General features: G+C 37.5%; 1 protein-coding gene across 4 annotated transcripts in view; it reads right to left on the bottom strand.

The window, feature by feature from the left end:
- The window catches only part of fstl4 (follistatin-like 4), a 258,262-nt gene that overhangs the window by 158,836 nt on the left and 85,978 nt on the right, over positions 1-13,448 (bottom strand). Inside the window, exon 1 of one of the 4 annotated variants that reach the window (XM_019272628.2) lies at positions 12,423-12,654. The exons of the other annotated variants lie outside the window; for them this stretch is intronic. The gene's annotated coding sequence lies outside the window, so the exon portion shown is untranslated. Of the gene's footprint in view, positions 1-12,422; positions 12,655-13,448 lie in introns of those variants that run through there. 4 annotated transcript variants of the gene reach the window in all.

The raw sequence follows: 13,448 nt of genomic DNA on the forward strand, positions 1-13,448 counted from the left end.
CTGAATACTAAGGTATTTCACAAAATCGTTATGTGGCAGTCAACAGGAGTGTGGATAAAAAAGTCAAAAAGTGAACAGAGCTTTAAAAAGAAATGCAGGTAATAAAAGCTGTATGTTTTGCAGGGCTCAAAATGAAAATTTTTACATTTTAAAATAGGGATGTAAACAGTTAATCGTCAAAAAGAATTTAATCGATTAAAAGTAATTAATCAGGTTAACTGAATCTAGGGCCATTTCAGTGAAATGTCATGGTGTCGCCAGTTGAGGGCCACACCGAAAGTACCTGAATGTAACGCGGCGACAGACCCGGAGTGGAATATGGAGCATTTCAAACTAAGTAATGATGACACTCAGTGTAAACTCTGCGGTGCTACGTTTAAGTTCAGCAGCTCTACGAGTTCACTAAGATACCACCTTCAAAACCTGCAGGCGTGTTGACGCGCTAGCAATTAGCACTAGCCACTAAGAATTAAATACATGCTGATGCTAACATGCTAATGCTAATTACTAGCCCATCATCGCTATCTGCTCCTGTGTGTAAATAAACATGCTCAGCACACTCGTCACTCTCAACATTTCTGCGGGAAATTGTTTAATAGAGGCCCTCTAATTTTACGGTCACCTTCCTCAGGGATGATTGAAGCTGTGTTCAGTACTACTGTACATGTTACTGTAAATTTCCAGAACTAGTAATCTTACTGTGACCTTTCTCAGAACAAGGGAGATTATAATTAGTGCTGCTAATGTTTCAAGTTTTTCATCTAAGTACTTTACCAGATAATTATATGTAGGCTTAATATAATATTAATATTGTGTAGGCTAAGCCCATATTGTATAGCTTTAAAAAATATTTTATGTTGCTTAATGTTTCACATGCAACAGGTGAGCCAGTGCACAATTATTTTTTTTATGTATTTCAATTTTCTGTGCAGAATTTATTTTGGTTAAATGCCATATCTGTACCATATCCCAACTGGTACAATAAAACATTAGTTGAGGAATATAACATGCATTTTTTATTCAGTATATAAGCAATATTTTGCTTTATGTTAAAGACACCGTGAGAAATGGATGTTCTCAGGAAAAAAGACGCTTATCAGTTAATCGTTAAATCGATAAGGTCAATCAACTAACGATTAATGAATTAATCGATAATTTGCATCCCTATTTTAAAATTAACAGGTTGGCAACCAGGTAGCTGCTCAATTAAAGCAACCAAAAACATTCTTTGTAGCCTGGGTTTTAGGTTTTTTAGGGTTCAAAGGTACCCTCAAATTCTGCTGTGAAGGCTCCTAACATGGGACTCACACAGGGGACATAAGCGCCGCGGAACAGCTGCGCTGCGGTTTAGCTTCGTCCTCTGTCCGGCGTCAACTCACACCGGGCGCGTGTTGGCAGCATAACGGCAGGTGACTTTGCTTCTCCGACGTGGAAGAGATTAGAAAAAGCATCTGTTATGTCATAAATTATTGTGTGTTGTTCCACTTCAAAAATTAGTCGCTCATCATCCATGTTGAGACCCTTTGATCGATTGATTGCTCACCTGGTGCTATGAAATTTACGAGGTTTAGCTGCGGCTCGCGTCAAAAATAGAAATGCTACAGAATGCTTGCGCTGTGGTGCGGAGAGACGCCGCGGCGTGCCCTGTGTGAGTGCTCTCATTGACTAGACTGGTTACGTGGCGCGTACGCCCCCATTGTGAGTGGGCCTTAATTGAACCCTGGTGCACAATAAACAACTGGACCTAGACTGCTTGAAAGAGTTGGTCTCAGTCAGGCCAATTGTTATGATAGCAGCTTTTACCACAATTTCATTTAGTTAAATTACTAATGAACCTGAAAATGAAATTAACATACAAAATGAAAAAGAATTTAGCCAAATTTCATAAGATTTGGAATCCCTTTCTTACATTCTTGGAGAACTGTGATTTTGGTGAAGTGATCTGTAAACAGGGAGAGCGAATAGCAAATGAGCACCCCAAAATAAATCCGTATTAGTAATATTTAAATATTTCTGTTTTGATTTGAACTGGAACAAGACAACACTGAACCGGAACATGCACTTGCTACTGTGTACAAAAGCATCTGTTTTAGAGACAATTTGTGTGACTAAGGGTGCTTTCACACTTGTAGTTCAGTTCAGTTGGTGTGAAACCAGGGGGAAAATGCTGCGTTTTAGTTAGTCTGGATCATATTCACAAATTGCCTTTTTCCAAACAAACAAAAAGGAGACAGCAATGGACACCACAGTTGTAGAGATTGTCACCCAAAAGGCCAGGAATTGGTTGCCAATTTCCAAAAAAAGAAAAAGGAAAAAAAAGGTTGCCAATGACAACCTGGCAAGCATAACTGTCAAGCCTTGTCTTGTATTATGAATTAATAATGAATGTGAGGGTAAAAGCTTTGAATGGCTGGACGAAATGGTTGGACCAAAAGTATTTTGATGTGCATTGTGTGCTTGTTAGCTACTGATCACCTGTGCTAGTTACAGCACCAGGAACATCGCGTTGCATACATTTATCTAAACCGGAGGTGCAATTTAACGTGCTGGCAAAACAAAGGATCGACAGGCCGTTTAAAAATAGAACAGAAGCGGGTCTTCCAATGCAACGCTGCTTCTGAAGAAGCCAATATGTGGCAGAAATTGAAGTGTTCTGACATTTTGCATTGTTGTCCCTCAGTGTAGATGTCAGCGGTAATGAGGCTCAGTGATAAAACATGTGTGTGTCTGCAAGGCCCTCTTGGCTTCCCGGGAGACCGAGAGTCTCACGAAAAACGCAGCAGTTTTAGTGCCTACTGTCATTGCCTCCTTCTTCGTCTCTACATCTTTATCCCTCTCTCTTTCTACCATCTGTCCATCTTAATTGCAGACGTGCTTCCTCATGATGGCAGGATAAAATTGAGTGTGCTCATCAGCACCGCCTTCCATCATCTCAAGCGCCGCTGTTTGATCAATTGATTAGGGAATCAAACCAAGCATAGAGGTGAAAGAAAGGCTATGTGCCTCTTTCTAAAAATACAGTCCTCTCTTTACCATGACTCTCCAGGGTTCTTTTTGTCACTTTCCTTTATACATTTATGCATTCATTGTAGGATATTTTATATGGTGTGAAATAATACTTTAGTAATAACTGGAGTCGTAAAGCAAAGTAGAATAACAGTTAATTGGGGGTAGTTTTTTCTCTTGCAATGCAACACTTCCACTTTCAGTGGGTGGAGAAATGTAAATAACTACCACCAGAATATCATTTGAGCAAATAGGCTAAACTCACTGAGTTTCAATTAGAGAAATCTGATGCTTTTCTCCACCATATTTCCTCTTGTGATAGAAGCCGATTACAGAGTTGTATTTTTACATAAAACCTGACTGCCCAGTGCAATTAGGATTATGTGATAAGATTATGAGACCAGTAGGGATGCTGAGAGCTATGCACAACAGGGTAAGGCAGGAGATCCTCAAGCCTGAGGCTTTAAATTTCCACACATAACTGGATGTCTCAGGTAATATTGTTATTTTCTAGGCAGTTTAGGCTACTCGGAAATGCCACCAATTGGCATTAAATATAAAAAGTATTTCAACATATCCGGATGGTTTAACTACTTCCGTCTTCAAGCAGCAAGTCATATGCATTGAGAGGTTAGGGGTAGCATGTGACAGATGATGCAAGACAGCATATTCCTGCACATAACCCATGGTCACCTAGCACATGAATACAAGGTAGGGTGTGCTAAAATCATAATTTATTTACATAATTTACATAAGTTTATTTTACTGCCTTTTAACAAGTTTAAGTCAAGGGTAGGTTTGTATCTGCTAATCATGCAGCAGTAGTTACTGTGGTTATATAGATGTGTACCTCTGCTATAGCTTCACATACTGAAGATGCAATCATAGCACTGTGAGTTAAACTGAAGTAAAAACATCCTCCATGTGTCATGGCTGTTTCAAGTTTTATTGGTTCTTATGGTAGCAATATAGTTGAAGTGTTCAAACTCAACAAGATTGTTATACCCTCTCAAAAAACTAGTACTACAAACAAATCTCTGAAAGCTACATGCCTCCATCTCACCCAGACTAAACAAGGATCTGACATTGCTGCCACACGGACTGACATTTTGTAGGAATGCAATTTTAACAGCAAGGTAATTCAAGCCAAGCTGTGTCTTTTATGAAGGCTGCTTGAATACACGTCTTTTCCTCACACACTTACATGTGACACTATGAAGGCACTTTTCATTCAAGTACTGATATGTTTATATGTGCCAACTTTATTTTCTCATTAACAAAAGTCTCTGGTAGAATTAACTGTCTGCATACCAACAACACTGCAGCTTCAATATGTCGATTAAGCAGCGCTTTAGTCATTTTAAGATATGTGGAGCATATTGATACCCTGACCTTTTTAATATACTGCCTAATAGGACAGAGTAGTATCCCAGATCAGGAGCAGGGATAGAAAGATGAATCTATTCGTATAGGTTTTCGCAAGAATTTATCTTTCTACATTCAATAGTTAGTCCTTGTTTCATGTTTATTGCTTAGAAATAAGGGACCTGTCTTACCTCAGAGTAGGCCAACTAGCAAAAATAAGCCAAATAATGAACTAAATGAAATAAGTGAATTAAAGAAAAATCCTAAAACAGTGAATCCTAAAACAGAACTAAAGTTGAACAAATTCCAGCCTTTTCCCCCTACATCATTAGCTTGAGTAGATTCATATTTCTGGAGTCATTTTCATTTACTCAGATTTGCCCCCCACATCTGAAGACAAAGTCATAAGCATCCATGTCTGATAAAGGCAGGAAATTCTTTTTATAAAACCTGATGCTGTATTTGAGTCCACAATAATGTAATCAATCATTCAATCAGAATTTGATTACACAATTGAAATACTAAATTATTAGAATAATTGACGTATTTCATAATTCTTGATGGAACTATTTACAAAATGAAAGTAACAATCTCAGGATGTTACTACATTAACATGTTTTATATATGTTTGTATTTTTTTTATTGAAATTATTTTATCATTTATTAATTTATACCGGTAATAATTATCAGTAGCTGCAAGACAAGAAAATTTAATTTAACAAAAAAGTGCTTGAAAGGTCTACCACTTAATCACTTCTTGTGCCTATCAGGTTTTCTAAAATTAACACCATGTCACATAACTCTTATCAAACCTTTTTGGCAATTGTGTATTCATTAGAGTGGTGTCTGAGATTGTTGGTTTCCTCATTTGCTCTCCAGAGCCAGAAGAGTCCTGAGACAAAAACTGTAGATAATAATGTTTTGTGAATTAGGCATGGCGTACAGCAGAAGAATTGGGATATGGTGTTTTAATGTTAATACATTCACTAAGATTGGCGATTAATACAGTTTTATTCTTAATTACAATTTTAGTTTCCAATGAAAACAAGATACATTAGAGAGCGAGAGACTATTCACATCTACATCAACGACAGTGGTCATGATTTCCAAAAACTATGCCTGTTTTTGATTGACGATTTGACAAATCAGTTGTTGTTGACTTTTTGAGAACCTCAGAGAAGACGACAAGACCAGATTCTACCAAGAGTGACCACTTTCTGGCATAGAGAGACCTTTTAGTTGAAAAAAAAAAAACATGAATACTGACACTGTGGTGGTTGTGTCATTGTGTGCTTTCTTACTGTTTGGTTATGACATCACCTTCATCTGTGACCAACTCATCTTTACGTTTCCCTCAAACCGGTGGTCCATTTTCACCCTTTTTCCCGAATAATACAGTATGTATACTCATGTCTTTTCTCTCTGAATTCTCCTCTTACGTTTCCGTAGGGAAAAAAAATAGATCAAATAAAGCCACTATTAAGATTGTCAACTATTTTTACATTAAAGTTCTATAGCTTTACTACCTGGAAATAACATATTCTTAATGGTTGCTTTATGACATACAAGTTGGATTCTAGATGTCAAAATTTTTACACCTTGCACCTGTGCATTGCCCTGTTTTATGCACCTGATTTATGGATACAGAACTTTTTTGAAAAGAAAAAAAAAGAAAAAAAAGAAAAAAAAAAGCCTCAAGATCATACGCAAAGCACCTCACAACATACTGCGTCACCAGCTACCAATACAAATTACTAAATTTTGAAAATATTATTCAGTATCTACCTTCAATATGCACTTTTAAATTTTTAATTTTTAATTTTAAATCTTTTTTAAATTAGCAGATGGTTGGGCTGAGCACAAACAGTATCCCATTATAATTATAGTAGAGTATTATTATTTCATGTAATAGTAATCATTCCACATGTTCTGTCTGCCTGAAAGGATTTCTTGAGCTTTGACTTGCAAATTCTCAGGACACAGCCTGAAAAATGGTGAACTAACCCTCTGGGATGTAATGAAATAAAAACTAAAGCTTTAGGCATACAAGTCATAATCAAATGTAAATGTAGTTGAGGGCCCTACGACTGAAAATGAAAACACATGAGAATAACGTGCCCACATGTAGAGGTGGCTATTTTCAATCTTTCAATTTCATTGTTCCTGCAGTTATTCCTTATTCATCTGATGCATAACCCCATTACTCTATAGCACAATATCCTCTTTCTCTGTAGTTAGTGCAAAGTCATTTAAAGACTCCACTCTTTTCACTCCTCATGAAGGCTACTCCCAAACCACATGACGACCTAACTGAAATAGGCAGTAGATAAAGACCCTACATGCTTATCAGTGTTGGCCGTGACTATGCTGCAATAATTTTCACTACCAACCCAAGAATTCAGGACTAACTGCAGACACAGTACATCATCCCAGCTACACCATCACTGAGTTAAATATTAACATGCATACATTAGGGAAATACTAAAAGGTGTGCATATAGTATGAAAGCACATCCTGATACAGGGATGTACTGATTTCTTGTACACTTTAGATCAAAACACTTCACTCCATCTGTTATTGCATTGAGTTATTATGCTTCTCTTATCTTGATCTTTATCCATTATCGTATTACTGTTGAACATTACGGCCCTGTGTAGACAGGATTGACAGAGTCTGACCAATGTGTTTTCATGGCATCTTCCCATCGGCAGCATGTAAAAGGCCCTTTTCAGCAGGAACATTATGACTTATCATACCAGGAAAGGCACAGGTATAAATAATGTCATTTCATTTAGGAGTTCCCTGCTAATACACATGCTTGACTTACTGGACTACTTAAATGGGATGAAGCCATCGTTAATGTTATTAGTTGTAACAGCTTTTCCTGCTATGACAAGAGCAAATGCAAACATTTATTTGGGTGTACTGGTGCAAGTGACTCTGGGTTCTGATACCTAGATCTCTCAATTAATTTTATAAAATCTGTTCTCCCTCCTCTCTTCTTCTCATTAGCAAGAAGCAGTGTACAAAAACATTCAGCTAGCAGCTTCTAATTTTAGCCTGCGCTGACAAATATCGCAGGCAGCAGGTCATATCAGCTGTCATTAATTAACATTAATTCCATGAGTAACTTGATGAAAGACCAGCATTTAACTGTGGTTGGGTTGGTGTGCTCTGCAGTCGGTGTCTGTACTCTGCCAAAGAATGTTTTGCGAGGCAAGTATCACCCTGTAACACTGCTGTGAGTGTTTTTGTGGTTCACAGCAGAGGCCTTCATGGGTCCACCCAACTACCGTACATCCACACATAACTGCTGGAGGCTGTGCAGGATGTAAAAAGCCAAACTGATAAATTGGTCAAGATCTGTTTGCTAGTAAAACAATCTTCATGTTCACGTCATAATTTCAAGAGGGCATTCCACCACTTAGACTTTTCATACAGTACCATATCAATACTTGAAGGTTATCTCAGCTTTATAGGACCTCCAGTATTGGAAAAAAAGTTGTTTGTGAAAACTAAAGCACACTAAAGTCAGTAGGCCACTGTTGTTTTGTTGTGCCAGATACATATATTATCAACATTTTATATCCGTTGCTTGTTATTTATTGTTCTGTGTATAATGAGCATCTTTAGCACAATGAATTGAATTACGACGGATTGAGTCCTACCTTATTTCATGCATCATTGAAGCACAATGCATTCCTGTCCTTTGTTTGATCTTAAATATTCATACAGGCATCTCAGTTGCTCTATAGGTATCCAACAGGGTCCCCAGGAAGTTGAAAAATAGTCAAAAGCTTTCATTAATTGCTTTATTGCTCATTCTTTTTTTCTGTAACGCCCGTAAGAGACTCCATTGTTCCTCTGTTTACATGTTTTGTATTGTTTGGGGAGGATTTTAGTCATAGAAAAAAAAAGAAAATCTGGCACCACTTATTCATTCCCATAGGCTTTGAGAATGCATCCTGCATAATCATTTGAATTCACAGAGCCGTATGATTTCACCGCAGGATCGACATTAAATTCTTGTGCCAATTGACAGCTTTTATAAGTTCCAATTCTGGCCTGATAGACGGAGGGGGAATGCCTGTAACCCTTTTTTTGTTTCAAGGGATTTCAAAGAACCGAATCACCAGGGCAAAATTACATTCCACAGCTGGCTGCCAACTTGGCAATGCCCAAAGTGAGTCAGGCTTAGAACAGACCAGGGGGTGTACATGCTTCATTTCACAAAGAATTAGGACGACTGCAGGGATGTGTGTTATGTGTCTGTCTGTGCGTCTTTCTGACAACCTGTTAGTGCTTTATGTGCTTTCTGTTCTGCTGATGCAAAGAACAATTGTTAAAGGGATGCATCAAAATCATTATTCTGGCAAAGGCCCGTTTGTTCACAGGAAGTTGTTTTCCCCTCTGTTTAGCCTGTTAATCTCTTGCCATCATAAATGTAACCAGGCAAGCTCATTCAAAAACATGTTTAAGCAATTATCTCAAAACTGTAAATGGATAAACAAATGAAAGCTCAGATTAAAAACAAGTCAGTGTTCAGTGTTAGTTGTTAGTTGTAACCATTATTAAAAGTAAACTCGAGACTAGAGTTGCCAAATCTATCTATCTATCAATATGATAGGCTGTTTCCGCACGCTGGGTCCGCCCGTCTGTTAGCTGATTGGCTGTTCGTGTGTTTCTGCCAGCAAGAACGAACTCCATGAAGACAGCTCTGCTCCAATAGAAATTTCGCGTCAAAACAAACAACACGCCAAAGAACCGAGATACTTTGTCTGGTATAGTATCGTGGTTACTCATTTTGGTATCGTGACAACTCTACTCAAGACCAAATTGCACAGAGGAGAGTTAGATGTACAATGTTACAGCACACACATCTCCGTGTGCGTTCATCCACCATTACATTTTAATTTAGTTAGTACCCGCCTTGTTCAGCAACATAACAAAGAAGGGGGGACCAACAAAGTTTTTGAGTACTAAACAGCTACCAATTACTTTTCACACAGAGTAGAAACAATACAATTTCTCCAAGAGTTGCATGTACAAAAATGGCTGTTCCACACCACACATAGTCAGGAAATAACCTGTGACTATAAACATTTTCCATTATCAGTTTTAAGTGACTTTTGGACTGTTACCTCATGGGAAGTCTGAACGATGTTAGAGAGACCTCTAGTTGTAAACTAATGTAGCCTGACACATAGCAAAGTAGTACTATAGCAGGGAGATTCTCAGACATGAAGAACTTTATTTGCCTTCTACTGTAAGCACTGATGAGCATTTCATCTCCATCTATATCCACAGGTTCTTTAAATAGTCACAACTGATGAAGAGGAACTATAGCCACTTTAAACAGTGTGTGGGGGAAAAAGAGCAAGGGACAGAGTGACAGTGAGCAGAGCAGAGGAAAAGTTTAGCAGTAAGGTGTCTACCTGGCAATAAGTTACAGCTTGTCTGTTAATAAAAGCTGCAGCTTTACAGGACCAAGAAAAATCTTTCTGGCCTTTAAGTGCAGTGTCTTTTAGGAGTCTGTCAATCTCATGTTGCTTTGGGTTGAGTCTGTTGACCAATCAGAGGCATCAACCAGTGAGAGGGAGAGTAGTGCAGGTCTTCATGGAATGACAGCGGGGGAAAAAATGTTGCACAACGCATTGTGCAATGGAACAGCGATGAAGATTCACTGTGAAAATGAAGTCATGTCGGTAATAAGCTTTACCACATGGTATTGTGGTCATGCAGTTAGCATAGCCCTAAGCTACAACTATGAACTGGCACTCCCTATAGACACCACTCTGCCAATATTACAACACAGGTTCCCACACACACGGCTAGCTGCTTTTCCAGCGGAGACTCTAAGATGTTCATGATTCATGTATTAACTCATTTAAGTAAATGAATAAACCTGAATGTTTTTAATATGTCTAAAATCTGTTGGCTGACATTTAAGTGAAAGATATTGGTCTGTCTTAATATTTGTTATTTTTATCTTTACTTTTATCTGGTATTGGTCTACTGAGATATTCAACTTTTACTTTCATTACAGGGTTCATTGTCTTAACCATAACCTTACAAAGCAGATTCCCAAAAGTAAATAGAACACAAACTGAATAAGACAAGTTTCAATAAGTATTTTCATATGGTGTATGACTAGAAATCTACAAATTTATTTTGATAACTAGCCCTCTCTATTACCTATTACCTGCAATGTTTGGCAGTTTATAAAGCTTTGTTCCCAAAGGTATAGGCTACAACAAACACTGTCAACGTCACTTTTGTCATTTTCACTTGTCACTAAATCCATTGCAAGGGGAAACGACTGACCTCCGCAGCTAGCATGACCAAACAATGGCCTTGTGATTTTCACAGAGTAATTGTTAACCTCTCATGTCCTCACTGTCTGCCCTTTTTCCGTCCTGTCAGTTTCATATTTTCTTCAAAAGTAAGCTCAGAGACAGAGAGGAAGTGACAGATAAAGTGAAGATTTCTGCATCACACTGCAAGGTGACTCGGCAACTGTGTGCTCCTATTCTCTTAACTGCCTCACGGGTAAAACAAAAAGGTACAGCTCAAATGTTATATGACAGAGCAACCAACGGCTTCAGGGTTACATTCAAATCTCTAAGTTTGTTTCAGAGTGGGTCACAACCAAGCAGCAACCTCTGTGGCTGTGAATAGAAGAAGTGCCACAAATTGCAGTTCCCCAAACAGCCACTTGAGGCTGGTGAACCAATCTCTATAGACCCCCATTTAAAATGGCCAACTTAACATATTAACACACTGTTAACATGAAAGGAACACGTTAACAGTGTGGTACAAATATAGTGTTGGTCTCTAGATCCAAATTTACTGTTCATGAATACTGCTTCAGTTTCACAACAATCCTTCAGAATCCTATGGACATCATGGCTACAACATCCATGTTTTATTCAGTCTATGGCCAAAACTTGCAAAGACCTCTAATCTGCATACAACACTTTCATATGATTTAATGATTTTGGAGAACCTTGCCTCTCTTAAATCAAAACTTAAGACACACTTTTTTAGATTAGCATTTTATTACTAGTTACACATGTTCGTTCATGTTGCTTCTTGTGTCAGTGAGTACCACTCTGTCTGCTGCGTCTTATGCATTTCTGGAAGGTTTTTTTTATTTTTTATTTTAAACACTACAGCACTTTTATTCTTTAACTGTATTTTAATTGTATTTTACTTTAAATGTATTTATTTATCTATGTATGTATATAAACAAACTTGATTTGATTTTGCACAAGTGCTACTGACTGAACCAAAATAAAAAATGGTTTATCTGAAACTGATTATTGTGTCACTGTTTGTTTCAGCTTTTAAATTTAGATTTTGCATTTAAAGAAATGTGTAGCTCTCTAACACAATCCTTTACGTATTTAATATCCAATCACAGCATTTTAAACCCAGGTTTACACGGATTTTCACCTGGATTTTAACATCACAGCAGCCATTTTGATATGAAATAGGAGGGTAAACACAGGTGCTCCCAATTATACTAATTACAAGGTTTCCCTCCGTTCAGGTCAAACAGAGCCAGGGTGCTGCTGTGGTGCATGTTGGTTCACTGGAAAGTCTCTGCTGCACTAAATGGAACTGAACCTTGATTAGTATCATTGGAAACACCTGTGTTGACCCTGGTTCATGTAAAAATGGCTTCTGTGAAAAAAGATCTATTCTCTAACACTACAAAAAGATGAATTAACTTGCAACTTTAAAAGGACAATATCTTCAACAAGCTAGGTTTTTATTTTCATTCTTGAATATTCGAAAAGGTAGAGGTTGAAATATAATATAATAATAAACAATTTACATTTATGAGCATATTGTGCAGTCATGTTACAAATACATTTTAGCTTACATTTTCCAAAATTCCCCCCCAAAAAATTTGTTGACATCGTAGTTTTACCAAGTTTTGTAATTTCAGTAATATAAAAAATTCAGCAAGTTAAAATTACTGTTACGTTTACAAGGTGGGAAAGCCGACTTACTTCATGGCAGATGTAGAGTAATTAACAACTTACCCGCTATCCAGTCTAAGAAAAACGATTTTTCCTGGGAACGATTAAATCCAACTCAAATATCTTCTAACCAGAATAAAAATGTCTGAAATAAGAACTTAAGCTAGTTAAATACTTAATAAGTTCTGGACACATACGTTGCCCAACAAACGACGTATTTCAAAGCATTAACAGACTACACGGCCAGTGGCGTTTAGGAGCACTGACTCACAGGTCCAGGGTCAAAACAAACCAAATGTATCCTTCCACCTTCTTTCGATTCGATCAGCCAATCACAATACTACCTCTCCACCTGATCACTGCGTTTGATTGACAGCTAAAACCATCCAGTAATAACTGCAGCTTTGAAAACACCTCCTGATTGTAGCCAATTGTAGATTATCTTGTTCTAGCTGGTCTGTATTTATTGACAGATATTTAAAATACATTTAGAGCATTATAGACATTTTAATTAGTCAGCAAAAACATTAACACTTTGTGAGTGGTCTGGCGCCTTCCTTTGGACATATGTATTTACTTGTATTTGTTTGTTATGTATCTGTTATGTATTGTTTTATGGCTTTGTTGTGTAAAGCACTTTGGATATTGTAAAGGGTTATACAAATAAACTTGATTTCATTTGATTTGATATGTGGTACAGCATTCACTTAAATCAAACATGCATACAAAGGGTGAGGGGACAGGTCCTGTGAATTTTAGCCTGATCATCCATATTATGACTCATGTACTGTATTTGAAAAATTACAAATTAACAGCGATCCTATGGACTTGCAGCAGTTCTTTATGGTTTGGAATTTTAAAATGAGCATACCAATAGGTTCAAATGCACGACTTCTCCTATGCCACAAAAACAGCACAGATACTGTAGGAGAGGTCAAGACAGAAGTGCACTATTTCACAGGTGTTAAACTGTGCTAAACCTGGCAACAAATGTGTTTTGTCACAGTTTTTATTCACTTAATGCAATCCTGATATGATTTGTGGTTTATATGATTGATTTATCTAACCATAAGCACTTTTTTAGCCTGC

Source organism: Larimichthys crocea, chromosome XXII, assembly GCF_000972845.2.
Source record: "Larimichthys crocea isolate SSNF chromosome XXII, L_crocea_2.0, whole genome shotgun sequence".
Lineage (NCBI taxonomy): Eukaryota > Metazoa > Chordata > Actinopteri > Sciaenidae > Larimichthys > Larimichthys crocea.